This window comes from Equus przewalskii, chromosome 15 (genome assembly GCF_037783145.1).
Source record: "Equus przewalskii isolate Varuska chromosome 15, EquPr2, whole genome shotgun sequence".
NCBI lineage: Eukaryota > Metazoa > Chordata > Mammalia > Perissodactyla > Equidae > Equus > Equus przewalskii.
In genome coordinates, this window is record NC_091845.1 from 64,022,321 (window position 1) to 64,045,444 (window position 23,124).

Below are 23,124 nucleotides of genomic sequence, written 5' to 3' on the forward strand. Positions count from 1 at the left end.
CAATTTTATCAGTATCTCTAAGGTTGCTAGCAATATAATTAAAGTCCTCCAAAATGACTTTTTTTTTTCCAGTGCTTAGTTATTCATCACTCATTCATTCTTATTGCCAAATTAATTATTGTCAGTTGTGAGAGAGGTGCTGTGCTAGGTGCTAGAGATAAAATGGGGGAACAACAACAACAAATATGATTTTTGCCCTCATGGAGTTAATAGTCTAAGAAGGTAGAGAGACAGATATATAAACAATTAAATAAAGCACAAAATAATCTTAGATTGTAGTACCTGCTATAAAGGAGATCAAGTGAATGCTGTCTATCTTATTGAATGCAATGACATGTACAAGATGTTGGAAATTTTCAATGTAAGCCTCTGTACTTTACATTTTTAGAAGGATGTAGAATTGTTTTGCAAACATTTGTCTTTCAACAGAATTCACAGTATTTGGAATCAGACCATTCTATATTGATTTTTATTGCTGAGATATCACAACAGAACTTTGCTACACCCATTTATCATATTCCACATCTTCTGCTTCTTAATAGACTTAATTACTTACATTAAATGACAATTAAGTAAGAAAGTATCTGAGCCTAATGTGCTGAGAAGATAACTCAATCTTTGGGAGTAGATTAGATTTAGAGGGAGTGATTCAGGAAACATGAATTTAATGATTTTAGTGGAAAATTATTCTTTGGGAAACAGAATCAAAATTAAAAGGTAACTAATTTGATTTGTAAATAAATGGCATTACTAACTTGAATGAAACTTTAAGATATTTTGATTCTAACTTTTTACAAGTAACTTCTCCATCCGTAACTCAGCCCTATCTATCACTCCCGCCTCATCCTCCATCACTTTCTGTTGCGCATTCCAGATAGTTTGAACTTCTTACTGCTTCCTGAATGGAAATAATACTTTTTCCCCCTTTGTCTTTGGTTCTTCCTTCACCTATATTTTCTTTCTTCCTAAACGGTCTTCTTCTTGTCATTTAAGAATGGATCTCATAGTTTTTGGTTAATTTTCCAGAAACACAAGTTACCTAGGCCAGAATTTGGTATTTTCCTCCAGGCTGTGTGTCCTTATATAATTAAATCATCCCAAATGAGTTCTTGGCTGTGGTGACTGCACAGCCGGAAAGTTTGTATGGAGTAGCTCAGTCTGTATAACTCCGGAACCACAAGTTTTAGACTTCTAGAGAGCTCTTGAAGCATTTGAGGCAGCTGAATAAGCAGTCCTTCAGCTTTGTTCCCCTCTTCTTTCCATGTTTCTGGACTATTGGGGTCTTCACCATCTATGTCTTTGATTTAATCAAACAGTATTTACTGTACAGCACCCTATCCTGAGCCCTGTGCTGAGGGTGGTGGGGACAAGGGTGTTGGGACAGATTGGGTTCCCTGGGAAGCAGACTCTGGGACAGATATGAGTATGCAGAAGATATCCTTGGGAGTGTTGTTGGAATCAACACCTGGGGAAGGGAAGGGAAAGAGCTGGATAGGGCAGATGAAGAGGGTGAGCTGTGGTGCTGTCTCAGTGGAGACCTCAGCCAGCCTTCTGGGGAGTTCTGAAGAATTGTCCTTCAGAGCTGCCCTGCAGTGGGGCGAGAAGGCTGGGGCTTATACATCTGCATCAATGTTAGTCACCCCTTGTAGGGGGAGCAACTTTGGGCAAGCTGGCTCTTTTCAGTTTTCAGCTTTCTATAATCCCCACGGTGGCTGGCAGTAGAAGGCTCTCTGCCAGCAACTCTCCCAGAAACTGCAGTACTAAGCTCTTTATTCTTGAAAGGAGTTCCGGGCAGCACATCACAGCATCCACACAAATGGCAGCCAGAGAGTTAAACGTCTAATATGGGTGACGGTTGAATAAACATCCAATTCCAATATTGCATGATAAAGACTACAATAAGAGTGTCGCATAGGAGGGGAACTTAATGTCGTTTAGAGAAAGTTGTAGGTAGCAGTGGCATCCAAGTTCTAAGAGGTCATTGGAATTAGAGGGACAAAGATGTGCTGGTGGTAAGTGGGGGGACTGAAAAGCCAGGAGGTGAGCAAATAGAAATGCTTGGAGAACTATTTCCAAATCAAATTCTTGGAGCCAAGTTAGATATCCTAAAAGAAGTGAGGTATAAGCTGAGATTAGCAAGGTGAAAGAGGGTATGTCTGTGTGAAAGAGTGTGTGTGTGAGTGTGTGTATGTGTATGTCTATGGTGAGAGAGCAGGGCCTTACAGATGGAACAGCTTATGAGATGACTGGGAAGGAGGGCGGGAGGGGGAGGAGGGAGCGAGCTGAGGGGAGGGGAACAGAGGAGAAGAGAAAGAATTGAATAATTGAAGGCAGTTCCAGTTTGGCTGGAGAGTAGAGTTTATGACCACGAAGGTCATTGTGTGCTATATAAAAAAGGTTAGACTTTATCGCGAGTGCAGTGGGAAAGCCCTGAAGTGTTATAAATAGAGGAATGACATCATTAGTTTTGCAGTCATCTGTCCTTTGTCTCAGACACCTTACATTATTAGTTACTCTCTGAAGGCTTATGTATGGCACCGCTTAGGTACAACTGAGTCTGAAACACTTTCATTTTAACATCTTGTCACATAACTACCATGTTGTATCAGTCAGATTTTGACATAGAATAAGGGGTTTATTATTGGGTTAGACCTTATATAATTGTAGGACCTGGCGGGACAGGCTGCGCAGGCTGTTGCCTCTGCTTCTGGTATTTGGCTGGAAGTCTCTATGGTTCAGCCAGATCTATAATCAGGAAGGAAGACAGGATGCCAATGACAGCAAGGACAAATGGGAACCCACGAAGATGAACTAGAACCCATGTCTGTCTCTCACTACCTCCAATCCCGACAGTGTAGGTGACCTGCAGGCATCCAGACCTCCACATCTGCAGCTGGTGCCCTTCTCCGTGGAGCTGTACGTGCATCTGGCCCAAGATCTGAAGAAACTGAAAGAGGAGAACCAGTGGGAGCTGGAGGAGCTGCAGATCTGGGTGCTTCCCTGGGCCAAGCGGGTGGGTCAGAGGTCAGTGACAATGTGTGTGAGCTGCCACAGTGCCTGGTGTTCTACACCGACCTTGAAAGTTTTGCCTTCCAAATCTTGTGTGAATGTCTTTTGTGGCCAATGCCAACCTAAAATCATACAAAGAAGGGACTTCTGGGAAGCAATATTCTAGCTCTACTAAATTGACGTTGTACAAAACCGCCACACATCATGTTTTGAGAGCACTTAGGACTACTAAGCATTCTGTCAAACACACACTATATATATTTTTTACAGTACCCGCTGAAGGATTATTATCCTCATTTTATAGATAGAAAAACAGAGAGATAGAAAGATTGAATGACTTACTTTAGTAAGAAGCAAAACTGGCATCCATATTTGGTTGGTCTAATTCCCAACCTATACTTTCCTGCACTGCGCAAAATGGTCTTCTCTGCCAAGTACTGTAGAAAGGTAGACAGATACTAATTTTAAAAAAACACACCACTTTTGCCAACAGAGCTTATTTTGACACGTGTAGCCCTAAAATGAAGGGAGATAATGCGCACTGAAGCTTGCCAGTGACCCTCGATGCCCGATACTAGGGTTTCGCTGTGGTGCTCTGACAGGTATCTGGCAGCTTGTCCATCAATGCTGCCAGAGAGGCATTGCAGCTTTAACAAGATTTCTAATTTTCTGAGGCTTATAGAACATTCTAAACCATGGACACTCAGATTTGGGACATTCGTGTCATCGCTGGCCGTACTCTAAAGTCCTGTGATGACTGCATCTTAAAATGAGAGGCCTCTCTGATTTGTTTTGCCAGCTGTTGACACCTTATTATCACTGAGAGAGGCCATTTTTGTGATGAGTGGAGATTGAATCTAGGGAAAGAGGAGAGCAGTGGTGGCTGTTTTTAGTGCCCTATCCTAGGGCTTTATCACTTCCATGTGTTTCTGCCACTTTCTGCATCTCTTTGCCTCTTTCCCAAGGCAGGGAAGACCTCTGCCTGAGCGTATGGCCAGCCTGAAGTAGCAGGAATTAACTTCCCTGGGAGCAGCCCTCAGTCAATGACTTCTGAAAGTTGATCTACAAATACTCCAGCTCCCTTGCCCTCAGCTGGGATAAATCTGAGGCGTGTGATTTTCCAGAATTTTTTTTGTGGGATTGAACTCATTACCCACAGTGTTAACTTGCCTGATACACACCCTTTATTGACTGCTTTCCCTTCCCTGAGCTCCTTCCCTACTCCTCCACAGGTGTCTCTGGCACTTTCTAAATAAACTACTTGTACTTGAATCTTTGTCTCAGTTTCTGCAGGAATTCGAACCAAGATAAATGGGAGGGACATGGAAAGGGAATGAAGAAAACAGAACATAGGGTAATAAATAGAGGGAAAGAATGAGTGGGAGTAGTTGAATGGGAAAAGGGAACTGGGATGGACAGAGAATAAATAAGGTGGAGAAACCACTTAGGGACAAGGAGGAGGTTGTCAACTTAATCTGAAAATAAAACTGCCTGGTGAGCTCCTTACACAGACCACACCTGTTTACTGCTCGTAAGTCACATCTGTGATTCCATCACATCACCTCTCTGGTGGCTCAGGGACAGAAGACATACTCATCAGTTGGAATCTTCGAATTTCATTTTAAAGCAATACTTAAAATGGTGCAAGAGACCTTTTGTAAGGAAAGTCTAATTTCACAAATATATCACAAACTCCTCTTGCCTCTGACTTTTCCTTCTTCCCCTCTGTCCATTTGCATGATGAGCAAGGGTTTTTCTCACTTTGTGGTCTATCTTTTCATTTTGGATTTTGAAAAAGTCAAACTCAGAGCCACATTCATTATCCTCAGTGTTTGTAATATGACAACGTTTTCCAAAGAGGAATAAAAATTCAGTCTGAATGCACTGGTAGCCAATTTCCTGTTGAATTTCTTTACCGAATGGCTCAGGAAATAATTACTGAACATTTGAAGTATGATTTAGTTAGTGAATAAACCTTTAGTTTTACACAACTTCTGCCAGAGGAATCCCCTGGGAGGTACCTGAGTTTCCTTTAGCCTCTACTTCTCAGAGTGGGTCCCTGATGGTTTCCGCACCTGGCTCTATTTCTTCTGGTTTGTCCGTTCTCTTGTTTTCTTACCAGGGTGGAGTTGCCCCCCTGTAGAAGGAATTGTGTCATTAGAGTCACATTGGTGACTGCATTAAAGAGAGGCTACCTATCTGGAATATTTCAGAAGGTATTTCCATCTCACCAATGCCAATAAGCTTTTGCATCTTCCTGGGAAACAATGGTGTTATCTATCCAATAGTGACTTTTCAGACAACCTTTCTAGATACCTTTACCTCTGTATGTTTTTGGGAAACTAAGATCTGAGCAGATTGAAATATTGCTATTGTTTCGATAACAATAAGAGGTAGAAGAATGGCAGTCTTTAGGAGCAGAGTTTTACTACTGCTAGGAACTATTGAACCACCTACCCTCATATTCCTGTTTTTTATAATCATGGATTAACAAAAGGAACACAAATCTAACTATTCATGAAATAAATATAAACTAAGATTGATCACTAGGTCACCTCCTGGAACACAACTAGCATTCTCCTAGCTAATGAGATCATTTAGGTAGCTAGGATACAATCTATTTTAAAGTTGGATTAAATTAGTGGGCATTCCATAAAGACTAAGTTATAACTTTGGTTCAGCTCTCACAACAATTTTCTTTATCAATGACTCTTCTAGCACATGAAGTTGAAAATTCAATATCAATAGACTCTAGGGCACTATTTCCACTTTATGATATTTGTACCAGTTGTACTCATATGTACTTAATATTTTTAATAGAGTGACTTTTAAAACTCAAAATATTTATTTAGGAAGAAAACTGAAATTACTACCATAAATGGAAAGCTTCATTTTCTAATTCATATTAAAATGAATGCATAAATATTAAACCAAATTTGATCTATGAGTCACCTAAATTCATTTCATTAGCCCTACTTTGGGGAATATTGCTATAGGAGAAATGCTTCCCATGATACTACTATTTTTAAGCTATGAAGCAATGCTTATGGAATTGGTGAACATGGTGAGCATCTATGTCTAAATCCCTCTAAAGAACATATTTTCTACATACTTGTATCATTTATGACCTCCATGGAATGAGACTATAAATCAATAACTAATGAAAAACTGGAAAATCACAAATATGTGGAAATTAAATAACATACTCTTGAACAACCAATTTGTCAAAGATTAAATAAAAAGGAAAGTAGAAAATATCTTGAGATGAATGAAAACAAAAACACAACAAACTAAATCTTTTGAGATGCAGCAAAAGCAGTACTAAGGGGAAATTCATAGTGATAAATACCTTCATTAAAAAGAAAAAAGATCTCAAGTAAACAACTTAACTTTACACCTCAAGCAACTAGAAAAAGAGGAACAAACTAAGCCCAAAGCTAGCAGAAGGAAGGAAATAATAAAGATTAGAATAGAAAAAATGAAATAGAGAATAGAAAAACAATAGGAAAAAATCAACAAAACTGAGAGTTTTTTTAAGATAAACAAAATTGACAAACCATTAGCTAGACTAAGAAAAAAAGAGAGAAGACTCAAATAAATAAAATCAGAAATGCAAGAGGAGACATTACTACCAGTACCACAGAAATAAAAAGATCATAAAAGGCTACTATGAACAATTATACACCAACAAATTGGATAACCTAGATAGATTCTGAGAAACACACAACCTTCCAAGGCTGAATCATGAAGATATAGAAAATCTTAAAATACCTGTAACTAGTAAGGAGTTTGAATTAGTAATCAAAAGCTTCCTAACAAAGCAAAGCCCAGGCCTACATGGTTTCATGGGTGAAGTCTACCAAATATTTAAGAATTAACACCAATTATTCTTAAACTTTTCCAAAAATTGAAGAGAGGGAATGCTTTCACACTCATTCAAAAGGCCAGCATTATCCTAATACCAAAGTCTGATAAAGATACTACAAGAAAAGAAAACTATAGGCCAATATCCCTGATGAACATAGATGCCAAAATCCTCCACAAAATACCAGCAAACTGAACTCAATTGCACATTAAAAGGATTATACAGAATGACCAAGTGGGATTTATCCCTTGGATGCAAGGATGGTTCAATATAATCAAATCAATTAAAGTGATACATTACATTAACAGAATAGAGGATAAAAACTACGTAATCCATCTCAACTGATGCAAAGAAAGCATTGATAAAATTCAACACTCTTTCATGATAAACATCTCAAAAAACTAGGTATAGAAGGAATTTACTTCAACATAGTAAAGGCCATATATGAAAGCCTTAATGTCACACTCAACTGAAATAAAAAACAGAAAGCTTTCCCTCTAAGATCAGGAATAAGGCAAGGATGCTCACTCTGTCAACTTGTTTTCAACATAGTACTGGAAGTCTTAGCCAGAGCAATAAGGCAAGAAAAAGAAATGAAAGGCATCCAAATTGAAAATTATCTCTGTTTATATATGACATAATCTCATGTATAGAAAATCCTAAAGTCTCCACCAAAAAACTGTTAGAACTAATAAATTCAGTAAAGTTGCAGGTTACAAAATCAACATACAAAATTTAGTTGCATTTCTACATACCAACAATGAACTACCCAAAAGGGAAATTAAGAAAAATATCTCATTTATAATAGCATCAAAAGGAATAGAATATTTAGAATAAACTTAACCAAGGAAGTGAAAGATCTGTACACTGAAAACTATAAAACATTGATGAGGGAAAATTAAAGAAGACACAAATAAATGGAAAGACATCCTGTGTTCACGGATTGGAAGACTTTATATTGTTAAAACATCCATACTACCCAAAGTGAGCTACAGATTGAATGTAATTCCTATCAAAATCCCAATGGCATTTTTTACAGAAATAGAAAAATAATCTTAAATTCATATGGAAGCACAAATGATCCCAAATATCCAAAACAACTTTGAGCAAGAAGAACAAAGCTGGAGCCATCATACTTCCTGATTTCAAACAATATTACAAAACTATAGTAATCAAAATAGTATGGTACTGACATAAAAACAGACACATAGACAACGTGACAATATGAGAGCCCAGAAATAAACCCATGCATGTACAGTCAATTGGTCTTCCACAAGGAAGAAAGAATACACAATAGGGAAAAGATAATCTCTTCAACAAATGATGCTGGGAAAATTGGATGTCCACATGCAAAAGAATGAAATTAGACCTTTATATTACACCATTCACAAAAATCAACTTGAAATGGATTAAAGACTTAAATCTAGGACCTGAAACTGTAAAACTCCTAGAGGAAAACATAGGGAGAAAGCTACATGACATTGGTCTAGGAAATGATTTCTTGACTATACCACCAAAAGCACAGTCAACAAAAGAAAAATAGGCAAGCAGGACTACATCAAACTGAAATCTTTTGCACAGCAAAGAAAGTAATCAACAAAATGAAAAGGCAACCTAAGAAATAGGAAAAAATATTTGCCGACCATGTATCCGCTAAGGGATTAATATCCAAAACATATAAGGCACTACTTCAACTCAATAGCAAAAGACAAACAAATAAACAAAAACCCAACTAAAGGATGAGCAAATACTTGAATAGACATTTCTCCAAAGAAGACATATGAATGGTCAACAGGTATATGAAAAGGTGCTTAGCTTCACTGATCATCAGGGAAATTCAAATCAAAACCACAATGAGGTATCATTTCATACTTGTTAGGATGGCTATTATAAACAAACAAACAATAAAAGAAGTGTTGATGTGAATGTGGAGAAACTAGAACCCTTGTATACTGCTGTTGGGAATGTAAATGGTGCAGCTGCATTTGAAAGAGTATGGAGGTTTCCTCAAAAAACTAAATAGAAATACCATATGATCCAGCAATGCCACATCTGGATATACATTCAAAAGAATTGAAGTCAGGATCTTAAAGAGATATCTTTAGTCTGATGTTCATTGCAGCATTATTCATAATAGCCAAGTTGTGGTAACAACCTAAATGCCCGTTGGTGGAAGAATGTGTTACATACATTCAGCAGAATATTATTCAGCCCTAAAAAGAAGGAAATTCGGCCATATGCAACAACATGGGAGAACCTGGAGGATATTATAAGTGAAATAAGCCAGTCACAGAAGTATGAATCAACTTATATAAGGTATCTAAAATAGTCAAACTCATAGAAACAAGAGTAGAAAGGTGGCTGCCAGTGGTTGGGGGCAGGGGGAAATGGAGAGTTGTTCAATGGATATAAAGCTTCAGTTATGCAAAATGAGTAAATTCTAGGGATTAGAACGTAGGCTGTACAACATAGTGCCTGTATTTAATAATAGTGTATTGTGCACTTAAAATTTGTTGAGAGTAGATCTCACGTTAAGTGTTGTTACCACAATGAAATGTAAATAAAGTTATCAGTGATTTAATAAAGGGATAGATTGTCTTGGGAAGAGAGCTGAACAATGCTTTTGCTGGCACCCAGTCAAAGCCTAACCCTGTATTCTCAGCTTCAACATCAGGAAACTACTTCTGTCCAGCTCCATAGCTCCTATCACAAATAATGGTGCAAATGATTGAGAAGGAGCAGGAAGAGCAGGATACATTCATTCATTCATTTGACAAACTTTTACTGAGAATCCACTTCATTCTAGACCCTGAGAACACAAAATCAATGATACATTGTCTCTGTCCTTGATGGGATATACAGTCAAACAGGGGGAAGCAGATGTATAAATAAGTGCAAGACACTTTTATGGAATCTAAAAGTGAAAGTAGATCTCAGTACTCCGTGGAGCCAAGGGTAAAGAGGGGACAATTGTCTCTGGGAAAGAGAGGCAGGGAAAAGTTTTGCAAAAGTAGTGACTTGAATTCAGAACTAAGATGAGAAGTCATTTCCAGGCGGGCTTAGAGTAGGGAATTTCAAAGCCTTAATTCACACTTAAGTCTAGCAAGTGTGAAAAAACCCTTGAGTCTGGTGGGACTGTTAGTTCCCCTATGGGTGGAACTGCTGGATCTGAAGGGTCAGGGGAGAGCAGTGAGACGGAAGGCTGGAGACACAGGAGGAGCTACCCCAAGAGGGGCCTTATAGATGATGCTGAAGGATATGGACATATACTGTAGGATTTTAAGCAACAGAGTGTTAGAATCAGATATGCGTTTCAGAAATATTACTTCAGTTGCAACTTGAAAAATGTTTTAGAGGCAGGGGACCAGGAGGGTTGTTTGAAATACTTTGTGCGAGAGATGATGAATGTGTTGGAGAGAAGGAGAGGACAAGGATGAATCCAGATTTTTTGCCTGCGTGATGGTAGATGGGGGAGGGTTGAGAGGTTGGGAGAGGGGTCTTGAGAGTCTGAGTTTCTTGTTAGGAAAACACTTGCCTGTTCCAGGTGAATGAATATTGAATTCTACTGATACATAGATTTTCTTGGATAGAAGACCACACAAGCTTTTAGCTGGCACCCGATAGTGTAGTGGAGGCAGAAGCCAGATTTTAATGATATAAGAGCATTCTGACATAAAGACATATGATTTGAAACTTGTTCCTTTATTCTTTTATTCATTTATTTAGAAAACATCTAGAGAGAGACCATTATGTGCTAGGCAATATGCTGGAGATACAATGGTGAATGTGGTAGAGACTAAGGAAGATTACTAAAAAGACAGTTTCATACAGCACAATAAGATCTATGTTAAAATGGTTTAGGCTGGATTTCCCACTAAGATAAGAATTTGAGTATTGAGTGTGTTTTATTTGGGAGGTGATTCCAAAAAGCACTGATGAAGAAGTAGGGAAGTTAGACTAGAGAAGGTGCCCTGTAGAAGGTGCACTAACGAGCAGGTTGCCACTGTGGAAATCTCATGGATTCACGAAACAAAGGTCATTGACACAGAGCACAGGATATTTTAGATAAACAGGCTGAAAGAAATTTGAAAAAGAAGGGTAGGCAAGAGCAAGTTGATGGCACTCATTAATCTTTTCAATATGTGGAAAATTCATCTTTTTCTCCAGGTTCTGCAGATGCTGATGCCACAAATCATTAAAGATTTCCTGAATATGTATTTATTCTTGCTATTCTATGATATTTGTGGAGAGGAGCTTAAAGAAATGAGCGCATCACCAACTTTGATTTTCAATGCAAAATTGACTGGTAATGCATTTGCTCAATGAACATTTCATTTAATATGTCCTATTTTTTCCTCCTTTTCAGATAAATGATTTTCAGATAAATGTGGAGCTTTGATTGATGGGAAATTACAAATATTTGAAATATTGTTTCACTTGATTTGTTTGATAGATTTATATTCAGTGAAAGATTTTGTAAGCTACATATAGACATTTTAAACTTGTTTATATCTTACCAAAACTTCAATGCATGGGCTCTATATTTGGTCCTGATTCTGCCACTTGTTATCTGGTAATTTGGGGTAAATTATTTAATCTGTCTTTGTCCCATTTCTTCACATGTAAAATAGAAATAATGATGATTCATCTTTCATATGAATGTTGTTAATATTAAATGAGGTACTACATGTAAAGTGTTTAACGAAGTGCCTGTTAACATTTTAAGGATTCAATAGATGGTAATTATTATTATTATTATCATCATCTATTATACATTCTTAAAGTTTATTTTATGTGTTAATGAGTTGTTTCAGAATTAAGATATATAAACTGCAAAGATATCATTATTAATCCAGGTCCTACACATTTGTTTACGCCACCTTCTACTTAGAGATAGTATTGTGTAATGGCTAAAACTACAGACTCTGTGTCTATGGATGGATGGATAAAGAAGATGTGGTATGTAAATATAATAGAATATTATTCAGCCACTCGGCCACCAACCACATCATTGGTGCCAAGGACCGGGTATCCATCCAGATGAACATGGCCGAGGCTGACAAGGTGACAGGTAGGTTCAATGGCCAGTTTAAAACCTACACTATCTGCAGGGCCATTTGCAGGATGGGTGAGTCAGATGACTCTATTCTCCAACTGGCCAAGGCCAACAGCATTGTCTCAAAGAACTTATGACTAGAGAAGATCACAGGTGTGGAATATTTGTCATAAATAAATAGTGAACACCCTCCGCAACCCCAGAAAAAAATAAAGAAGAAAATCCTGCCATTTGCACAACATGGATGGACCTTGAGGTCATTATGCTAGGTGAAAGAAGTCAAGCAGAGAAAGACAAATAGTATGATTTCACTTAAATGTGGAATCTAAAAAAGCTGGACCCATAAAAATAGAGAACAGAATGGTGGTTGCTAGGGGCAAGGGGGAGGGGGAATGGGGAGATGATGGTCAAAGGGCCCCAAATTCCAGTTTTAAGATAAATAAGTTCTGGTAATCTAATGTACAGCATGGTGACTATACTTAACAATACTGTATTATATACATGAAAGTTGCTAGAGAGTACTTTTAAATGTTCTTACCAGGGAAAAGAATTGGTAATTATGTGAGGTGATGGAAGGGTAAACTACTGTGGAAATCTTTTCACAATGTATAGTATCAAATCATCACATTGTACAGCTTAAACTTAAATGTTATATATCAATTGTATCCCAACAAAGCTAGAAAAAAAGTACAAACTCTGAAACTACATTGCTATTACCAGTTGTATGAGTTGGAAAAGTTACCCAGTGTCTCTCTGACTCAGTTCTTTAATGTGAAATGGACATAACAATAGTATTTATTATGTAGACTTGTTGTAAGAATTAAATGAGCTAATATGTACTTAGAATGGTGCCTGACATAAACACTAATAAGCATTTGCTATTATTATTGTTGTTGTTATTCTACTAAACACTTAATATGCAGCCTTAAATGGTTTGCCAAGGTACTTAATAAAAGCCAAATTTTGCATTGCTGATATTTCACTTTGCATAGATTCTGGGTGTGCTTTATAATAGAGAAATGTGCTACAACAAAGTCAGTCTTGAGGGTAGAACTCAGTATGTTGACTTTTCTAGTAGGCTTAAATATTACATATTTTCAAGCCATCTGAAATTTAGAAAATGTGTATTCAAACTTTGACATTGTTGCATCTTCATGGAAAAGGGTAAAGCATATTTCTACTGTTTTATAGAAGAAATCTGTTTGGATTCAGTGTGTAAACACACTGGATGTAATTTGCCACATTTATGATCTTCCTGTTGACGCAGATGCTTCCTGCTAAGCTGTTTAGTCACATTTTGACAGTCTCTCAGCCTTTCTTTATTTGGTGGGTCCCACTGTGGAGTTGATTATTTTTGGAGCTCTAAATGATAGAACTGGTGGTGGGTTCTAAGGAGTTCTACAGATGGTTGACAAATGGAGGGACTGATTTCCTGTGGGCCATATTTCTCTAGAGACAGATGACAATCTAAAGGGAAAACTCCTGTTAATGTTGAATGGTAGCAAGGAGAATAAATCTGGATAACTGTCAAGGGATAAAGAGTGATGAAAATGATCACTTTGACCTAGTTTCTTCCCATATTTCTATTCCGAGGCCCAGGAGTACAGACTATCATAAGATCCTGCTCTGTTTAGACCATCTGGAGCTAGTCTATGCTTTTGGCTTTGCTGGTGAAATAGGAGAAGGCCAAGAATGATGTAAACTGATGTGAGGTGGACGGGGGTAGGTTTACTCCCAAATTATTTTAGTAATTGTTTGCTCTTCGGTATTTTCGTAAAGTTATTCCTTGAAAGTCTAGAAGTAGTTGTCTTTCCTCTCATCTCTTACCCACAGATTGGTTATGGAATGGATAAATTGGTTTTATTTCGTTTTCCCATAAATATTAGCCTCACTATTCTAGTGCCTGGCTTGGAATACTGGTGGGTAACAAAGGCAAATATGTACAGAGCCAGGCCAGGCAAGGCCAAATAAAACAAAGCATAAAATGCAAAAAATTAATCAAATCAAACATGTCTGAGGTGATCAGTAAAGTTACCATCTGAAGCAGTATTTGGAAGGGTGAACGATATTCTAATGAAGTTAAAATCTTCATTTATGATTTTCATTGCCTCCAAAAACCGAACCCAACCAAACACCAATTAACCAATTAGCAAACAAGTAAAAAACCCAATTTCAATTCCCACACCTTTCCTACACCTCTCAGTTCAGCCCTCCAGAGTAATCCATCCATGTACAAGAAACTGATTTTAGTCATTCGGTTTGGTTAAAAGAGCAAGTTTGGGGACCTCTTATCCATGCATGATTTAATGAGGGAAGCCATGGACACCTTGATGCTGGTTGGCACTTGAGAGGTGGGACAGAGAACATGTCATCATTTTGGTGTTTTCTGGTATTTTGGTATTTTTAATTCTAGGTGCAGGATCAAAGTCTAAAAGATCTTGTGATCTGTGGCCTCCTAATGATTAGCTACTGTTTTCACTTCGATTCCCATCTATCCAAGTGATTTCAATTCAGAAACATTTTTCTGAGTTCCTACTACATCTGAGGCATGATTGTTATCCTTAAGGAGCTTATAGCTGGGAACGAGTGCTGCTAGGACTTTTTAAGTGACAGCTTTATTGAGATGTAATTCACATACGTACAATTCATCCACTTTAAAGTGACAACTCAATGGATTTCAGTATATTCACAGAGTTGGGCAATCATCATTACAATCAATTTTAGAATATTTTCATCACCTCAGGAGAAACTCTGTATCCATTAGCAATCATTTCCCATTTCTCCTCAACCTCCCAGCCTTATGAAGCCACCAAAATACTTTCTGTCTCTATGGATTTGCATAAATATGTCATTAAATTGAATTACAACTTGTAGTCCTTTGTGCCTGGCTTCTTTCACTTAGCATAGTGTTTTCAAGGTTCATCCATGTTGTAGCATCAGTACTTCCTTCCTTTTATTTCTGAATAATATTCTGTTGCAAGGATATACCATATTTTGTTTATCCATTCATCAGCTGATGAACATTTGGGATATGTCTACCTTTTGGCTACTATGAATAGCGTTGTTGTGAACATTCTTGTACTACTTTTTGGTCAACGTATGTTTTCACTTCTCTTGGGTATATACCTAGGAGTAGAATTGTTGGGTTGTATGGTAACTCTATTGAATCTTTTGAGAAACTGCCAGACTGTTGTTCATCGCATTTACACCATTTTACATTCCCACTAGCAGTGCGTGTTAGCACTTGTGTTGTATTTTCTCCCCACAAAAGTCAGCATCAGCTTTACCTTACCTTTTAACTCCCATATCTAATCACCTACCAAGTTCTGAAAATATAGGTTTTGTGTGTGTGTGTGTGTGTGTGTGTGTGTGTGTTAAATGCCTTCCCATTCTCACTGCCACTCATCATTTTACAACTTTACAATAACAACGGTCTTGGTTGGTCTTCCTGCGTCTGATTTCTCCCACCTTCTTTGCATCCTCTATTATTACTCCAGAGTGAAAACCTTTTTATATTTCTTCTTTCCTTAAAATCCCTTAATGCCCATTCTGCTCTCCCCAGTTCCTACCCATTATAAATCAACTCTTCTGGTGCCAGCCTTGCTTGCCAAGCTCACTTCCTGCAGCCCTAACATTGGCACGCTTTGCTCTAGCTACCACAAAGTCCCTGCTGTTTCATGACACCTCATGCTGTTTCAGGCCCCCAGGACTTCGCCCAAATTTTCTTTTGTCTGGCATGCCTTTCTCCTCTTTTGTCATTCTTTCAACTCCTATTTGTTCTTCAAGATATCAGTGGAACAACCATATTTTGTCCTTTGCAGACTTTGTCCCCAGACCTGCAGGGAGAGATAATGCCTTGTTTCCCCCTTATTTTATTTTTGTACAAGTCACGTTGTACAACAATTACTTATTTTGTAACGTCTGCTTCTCTCTTTAGACTGTGAGACATTTTCCCAAGATTAAGAGACCTTAATGATCATCAGATTGACCTTTCTCTTTTGAAAGATGGGGCAACTAAGGCAGAGAAGTGACTTGCCCAAAGACATTGGATAAATCTTTGCTTAACACCATCCTTACTTTCAAATCTAACTCACAGAAACTCTAACACATTTTTGGTTGCCTTTTTCCTGGCTTAAAAAACAAATCATTCTTTTAGTGATATTGATGGGTCCAGAGCAGCGGATAGGAATGAAGATCTATTATTCACCCTGATATTTAGTTCATGTGGCTTTTTAGAAATATGTTTAGCCATAGAAACTCAAAGCTCTGAAATGATTTTAAAACAGCTTATTAGCAAATTCTTAGTTTCCTGGTATTTGACCAAAAGCTTATTCAATGATACAATAGTAATACATTTACTGAGTGATCGGTGCCCACAGTTATAAAGCACCCACCAAAAATATTCCTACAACAAGTAAACCTTCAGAACTAGGTATGAATCAAAGGCAATACTGAACAATACTGTGGGTTTACCTAACAGTACTAGATAGTTCCCTCTAGTTTTGATCACATCAAATGTAATATAAGAAATAATGTAGTCTTTCTAGAAGGACAAGTAAATAATTTCTCTCGAGGTAGATTAAAAAAGCCTTTTGAAAACTTCACCAGGCCATTTTCTAAGGCAGTGAAAAGAGACTTCTAAGCAATCTTTAGAGACTGAATAGGTTGGTAAAGTCCTGAAACGTGGGCTGTATTTCAGGGCATCTTTCTCAGAGAAAATGGTGAAGACTATAGAATCATGAAATACTCTTAGAGTAATTGATCCCTCCTAAGCAGTCCAGGTGTAGGGTGATACTTCTGGTCCCATTTCACATCTTTATGCAAAGATATTATGGGGTGAGTTTTTATTTTAGTTCTAGGATATGGGTGTGGACATTGGTAGTTTTTACAATATCCATCTCTTTTTTCCTGTTTATATAATTCACACCTGGCACTCATCTAATTAGGTAATAGCTTCCTGAATTTGGTCCCTGAACTGTCCAGGACAACATCCTACCTGACGTCAGAGGGATCCCACACAGCTCTGATTATGCCACTCCTCTTTACTCATGTCTTTATTGAGCAACTGCTATTTGCCAGGCATTGTCTAGGCACTGGTGCAGAGGATTGAGATTCCTTTTGTGCAGTCTTTCCGGGAGGACAGACATTGCTCAAGTCATTATAATGCACAAAGGGTAGTGTTAGCCACATTCGTGGAGGGAAGAGAAAGGGAAACTTTCAAGGAGAGGAAACTGCATGTGCGAAGACTGTGACATTAGGAGAGCTGAACTGGAGTGTGATAATCAAAACGGAAAGTATCAGGAAATAAAGATAAAGATGCGTGTGGTCCACATTGAGCTGGGCCTTTCAAGCCATCTTAATGAGTTCGAATTTTGTTCCATGTGTTATCGATAAGGAAGCCATTGAAAGATTTCAAACAGGGAGCCATGTGCTCAGATTGACATTTTTTAAATGTCTTCTTTGTTCCTGTGTGGAGAATATATTGGAGAGGGGCAAAAGCAGAAGTGGAGGACCATTTAGGAGATTGTTACACTCATCCAGATGAGAGACAACATTGACTTATGCTAGGGTTGATTCAGCTAGGATTAGACAAATAGGAAGATTCGAGAGGTGTTTAGGAGTTTTATTCTAGAGAATGTTATAATTGGATACAGAAGATAAGGAGATGGCAAAGTCAAGGGTGGATCCCAAGTATTGAGCTTGAAAAATTGAGTGGATGACAGTGGAATTACTCTGACATAAGGGACAGTTGGGGAAGATGATGAGTTCATTTTTCACATGGTTAGCTGAAAGTTATCTGTGATACGTCCCCGTGGAGATGTCCCTAGGCAGTTGCATGATGTGAACTCGTCGGTGTGAACTCAGGGGAGAGCTCTGGGCTGCAGATGTAGGTTTAGGACATACAGGTTGTCACAATGACATAGGAGTAGATGAGGTCATGTAGGGAAGAATGTGTAGAGTGAGATGAGAAGAGGATTAGAAGACAGCCACAAGCGATGCCAAAATTCTTCAGTGGCTTCCAGAAGCCCACAGCACGAAAACCCAAATATTTATTTTGGCGTTCAAAACTATCCATCTTCTTATCCTTATATACTGGTTTCTCACTTTCAAATTCTATTACTATTCTCCAATTTACCTTGTATTCTAAACACACCTAACTCTGTGCTATTGTCCATATTGTTTCTCAATCTGAATTAGCTTTTTCTCTCTTTATTGAAATCTTCTTTGTCCTTCAAGACTTGAAATAAGTGTCATTCCTCCTTCTAACTGTCTTGATCCCATAGAAAATCTTCACTCAATGTGAAATGAATAAATGAAAGAACAGGGTATAGTAAATACATTTAATTTATTCCAATGAAGAGGAAGGAAACTAACATTTATTCAGCATCTAATACGTGTTCAACAAGAACTGTTGAGCTCTTTACCTATAGAGTCTTGTTTGATTCTCATAATAGCCTGTGAAAGATGCATTATCATAGCTCCCATTTTATGCAGAAAGGAAAATGCCCATAACATTTTCACATCATCACACTGTCTTTTAAAGAAGTCAAGTTTGTTTTGTTTGCATAAGTATCAAAACCCATCTGAGTCAAGAAATAATTCTAAATCCTCTAAGTCACTAAAAAATTAATATCCCATCCTTTTCTTGTCCCTCAGGTAAGATTTTATCCTATTATATGTTAATGAAAATAACAACAAAGTATGTCCTTATTCCTACGTAGTTCCTTCAGTTCATTCCAACATGTTCCATATGTTCCCCTGTGTAACTGGAAAAAAAATCCAACAAACTCCCCTTCATTATTCTTCATTATTTTCTTTGTTCTCATTGGTGCTTTCTCCTTTCTGCTTACTTGACAACAGGTTCAACTTCATCTCAGACTAAATCTTCTAATTTGATAATGACCTGTTATTCTTCATGTCCAATTACCAATTCACTTCAACTTAATAAACATTTGTGAAACAGCTACTACAAATAAGGTACCCTACTAGATGCTCATGTTGTAGTGGTTAAGTTTGCGTGCTCAGCTTCAGTGGCCTGGAGTTCATGGTTTCGGATCTTGGGTGTGGACCAACTCACCACTAATCGAGCCATGCTGTGGTGGCATCCCACGTATAAAATAGAATAAGATTGGCACAGATGTTAACTCAGGGACAATCTTCCTCACAAAAGAAAGGAAAATTGGCAACAGATATTAGCTCAGGGCCAATCTTCTTCACAACAAAAAAAAAAAAAAAGGAGGAGAAACAACGATGCGTAAGATAAGACATCTACTTCCCAGGGTTCTATAACCTTACAAAGGAGGTAGTTCAGAAAAATAAACACATGGAAGGCAAAATGGCCATTCACTTATTCACCAAATATGATTTGTTACCTACTGTGTGCCAGATGTTATGGTAGCTTCTAGGCTGCAAAGATTAATACAACACATTGCTCGCCTTGAATGAAGGCATTGTCTGTAAGGATAAGTAAGACAGGAACACAGACTAACAACATTCAGAGTAGCATCCTTGACTCAGTAAACTTCTCAAGCTGGGTATAGGTAGAGATCTAGACAGAATAATGAAGGGGAGTTTGTTGGATTTTTTTTCCAGTTACACAGGGGAACATATGGAACATGTTGGAATGAACTGAAGGAACTACGTAGGAATAAGGACATACTTTGTTTGAATAAAGATGTAGAAAATATTTAGAAGTTTAGTAAAGAGAAGTCGTCATCTACTGCAATACTTCTCAAACTTTAATATGCAAAAACTCACTTAGGGATCTTGCTAAAATGAAGATTCTGATTCCATATGTTTGGAGTGGGGCTTGAGAATCTGGTTTCTAACAAGCTCCCTGGTCTGGAGGTTATACTTTGTGTAGTAAAGACCTAGTGTACAGAACTTTTATGATAGGCTTAGTCTTTAAGAATTATTACTGATTCTTTTGAAGTGAGGAATAAAATTTGGAGAGGGTCAAAGAAAACATGAATGAATTTCTGGTCACCTGAACCTTGTCAAAGAAAACTAAATCACTCTGGGTAGCTGGTGTCCCTGACTAGAAGTATCTGTGGGCTGGGTTCAGGGTGGGGGAAGTGGTGATTCATGGGTCTCTGGCCTCAACAGGTGCCCCAGTCCAGGGTCTATGCCTGTGACACCTGGTATAACCAGTGGACTGGCCTATGGGGTTTCTGAATCAATAAAGGGGTATTCTGGACCTGGATTCTTGAGTCAAAATTAAGAGCAATATGAAAAGAATGAATCAGGATGGAGAGTCAATATCTAGCTTGGCAAAGAGCAGGAGAAAAGAAGGCAAGATCTGGAGGAATTTCCTGATGGGACAAGCTCGGAGAATTTGAAGGTACAGTTCAGGAACTGACAGAGACTATGTTTTCTCATTGTGCTTTGTGTTCCTTTTCTAGATAAGGGGAAATAGAACATTCTATATTCTCCCCAGAGAATGTTATTCTTGGCACTAAAGATAGGCAGCTTACAATGCTGGGTAAGAATGGAATAAAAGTGTCTGACTTTGAATCCAAACCTTACCATTTCCTATTCATGGGTCATTGAACAAATTATTTATCTTTTGGAATCTGTTTCCTAAACCAAAAAATGAGGGAAATAATAGTACCAACCCCACGGAGTTGTGATGAGGATTCAAGAAAATGGTGCATTAAAAATGCTTAACATATAGGAACTTTGTAAATATTAGCATTAATTTTTATTACCAATCATTGGGTGGGGACTTGATAACTCATGATTTCTACTTGCAATTGCCTATGTCCGTTTAACAACCTCTGTTCATAATGCCAGGCACCACTCTAGGAATGGTGAGTATAATGATGAATACTCCTTCTCTAAAATTGCTCTCAGCTTTATGGTGGAAATAGAAACACTTACAGTAAATTTTAATATGATGTAATTAGTTGTGTTCTAAGGTATGAAATAAGAATATGAGGCACTGTGCTACTTTCTTTCCCACCAAATTTTTTGGCTGGGTAAAGAAAGTGTGTAAAGTAGGAACTTGCCTCCATGAGAAAAAAATCTATAAGATCCAGTCTTCCTAGGATAGAAGTGTAATGGAGTTAAAGAATGCTTTCTTCTTGCTGTGAATGACGTTGCAGCCTCATCATCAAAGGTCGTTACTTTTTCTGTAAGATCTGGAGTTATAAATCCACTTCTCTCAATCTCAATGCAGAAAGAAATCTATTATAAGAAGCTTTAATCTTTGGATTGAATTGCTTATTTATAAACCCAAAAGCCTGGGTAGGTAATTGGATTGATGTGTGTGTCAGGTGGTGTTCCTGAGATCCAAGCAAATTTGGGGATAGAGCCAGAGCAGCGAGTTCTGTTGATTTAGCTCATTTATTGAATGAATTCGAACTTTAAAAAGACATTAGGAATGTTTTAGACAAAAATTTCATTACATCATAAATAATAAATCGTAATAATATTTCTTGTCTTTAGAATTTTTTCAATTCAAAGGGGAGGGGGAAGGTCATGGAGTGGGTTCAAAACCAGAGACAAAAAGAGGCTTACTGTATTGAATGAACATCACTACAATGAAATAATAACAGAAACATTATAAATTAAAAAAGACTCCTCAACAATTGCTCTTCATTTTCCACGGTTTCTATCACTTCTTGTTCATATACACAAAGTGCTACTTATGTAGTTTTAATTATAGTACAGGATACGATTTTATCTTTTTTCCAAATAATACTTTGAATGATCTCATACCATGTAGGTCAAATTTACAAGTTTGTCAAAGACTTAGATTTTTGTGAAAAGTTCTAGCCACGTCCATAAAGAGTACAATTGTTCTGGATTTGGTAGACAAGGTATGTTCAACTTCTTAGCTATTCCAGAAAGCACAGCCTCCCCAAAGAAACAGTAGCTTGTCTAGTATTTACAGATATTCATTTCTACTTGTCAAGTCTATGTTTGAAATTCACATCAATCAGAAAGGAAAGTGGTAGATGATCCACATATTTTACTCTTTTGTTGTTTTCTTAGGCTGTCATTCACTAAACAATAGAAGGAAAGCAATCTTGCTAACTCAAGCAGTGGTTCAAAATTCCTGCTTTTGGAGAAGGGCTTTGGGTGAACTAAACGTGTGGATGAATCATTATTGCGTTGACTGCTGTGTGGTCAGTACGAGAACCCTGGAATTTGAAAGATCAAGGTTCAAATCACGACTCTGCCACTTGCAAGTTGTATGAAGCTTAGGCAAATTAGATAAGCCCTCCGAGTCTGTTTCTTCATTTGTAAAAATGAGCAATTTTTTGTACTAATTTTTCAAAGACTGAAAAGTTGGTATTTGACACTCTTAAGACACAGTATGGTGTCAAGATTCCAAGCGTGTGTTCTGGACTCATACTGCCTCAATTGCTATGTGAATATGCACAAATTGCTTAACTTATATCCACTTCAATTACTACATCAGCAAAATGGATATAATAATGTTCTCTCTCTGCTCCTGTTACTTTAATCATCAGCTACACCCTGATGAAACCAAAATCTACAACTTTTAGCCCTAGTTTTCTTGCAAGCTTCCATCTCATACGTATTCAACTGCCTTCCCAAAATCTTTACCCAGATATTTGAGCCCACATATTATTGGCTCAAATTCTTCACCCTTGCCTGCATCTGCACCCTTACCATAGCTGAGAGGTGGATAAGGGTATTTACCCATCCTTTGCCTTTGGGCTTGGCCACGTGTTGGGCCTTGCTTTGACCATTGGCATGTGGATGGAAGTGATAGTATGCCAGTTCTGAGCTCAAGCCTAAGAGGCTTTGTGTATTTTTACGTGCTCTCTCCCACCTCTGCTATCTTCATGGAAAAAAAAATCCCTTGGCTAGTGTGTGAGTCCAAGCAGGATGATTGAAACATGTAGCAGAGCCTCCCCATCCAACCCAAGATGCGTAGTGAGAATCAGACCCATTCATGACAGCATAAGGCAAAGTTGCCCTGCTGAATCCAGCCCAGACCAACCAAACCCCGTCAATTTTCAGATCCATGAGTGATAATAAGTAATCGCTTTTCAAACTGCTGAGTTTTGGAGTTGTTTTCTTTTTGCATAAATAGCTAGCCAAGATAATGTTCTACAGGCAGCTCAAAATCAGATTGCCTGAAATTAAGCTCCTCTTCTACCACCTGCCATAAACATGTTCCTTTGTCTTGTATTTCCTTTTTTGGTCGTTGGCCTCACCA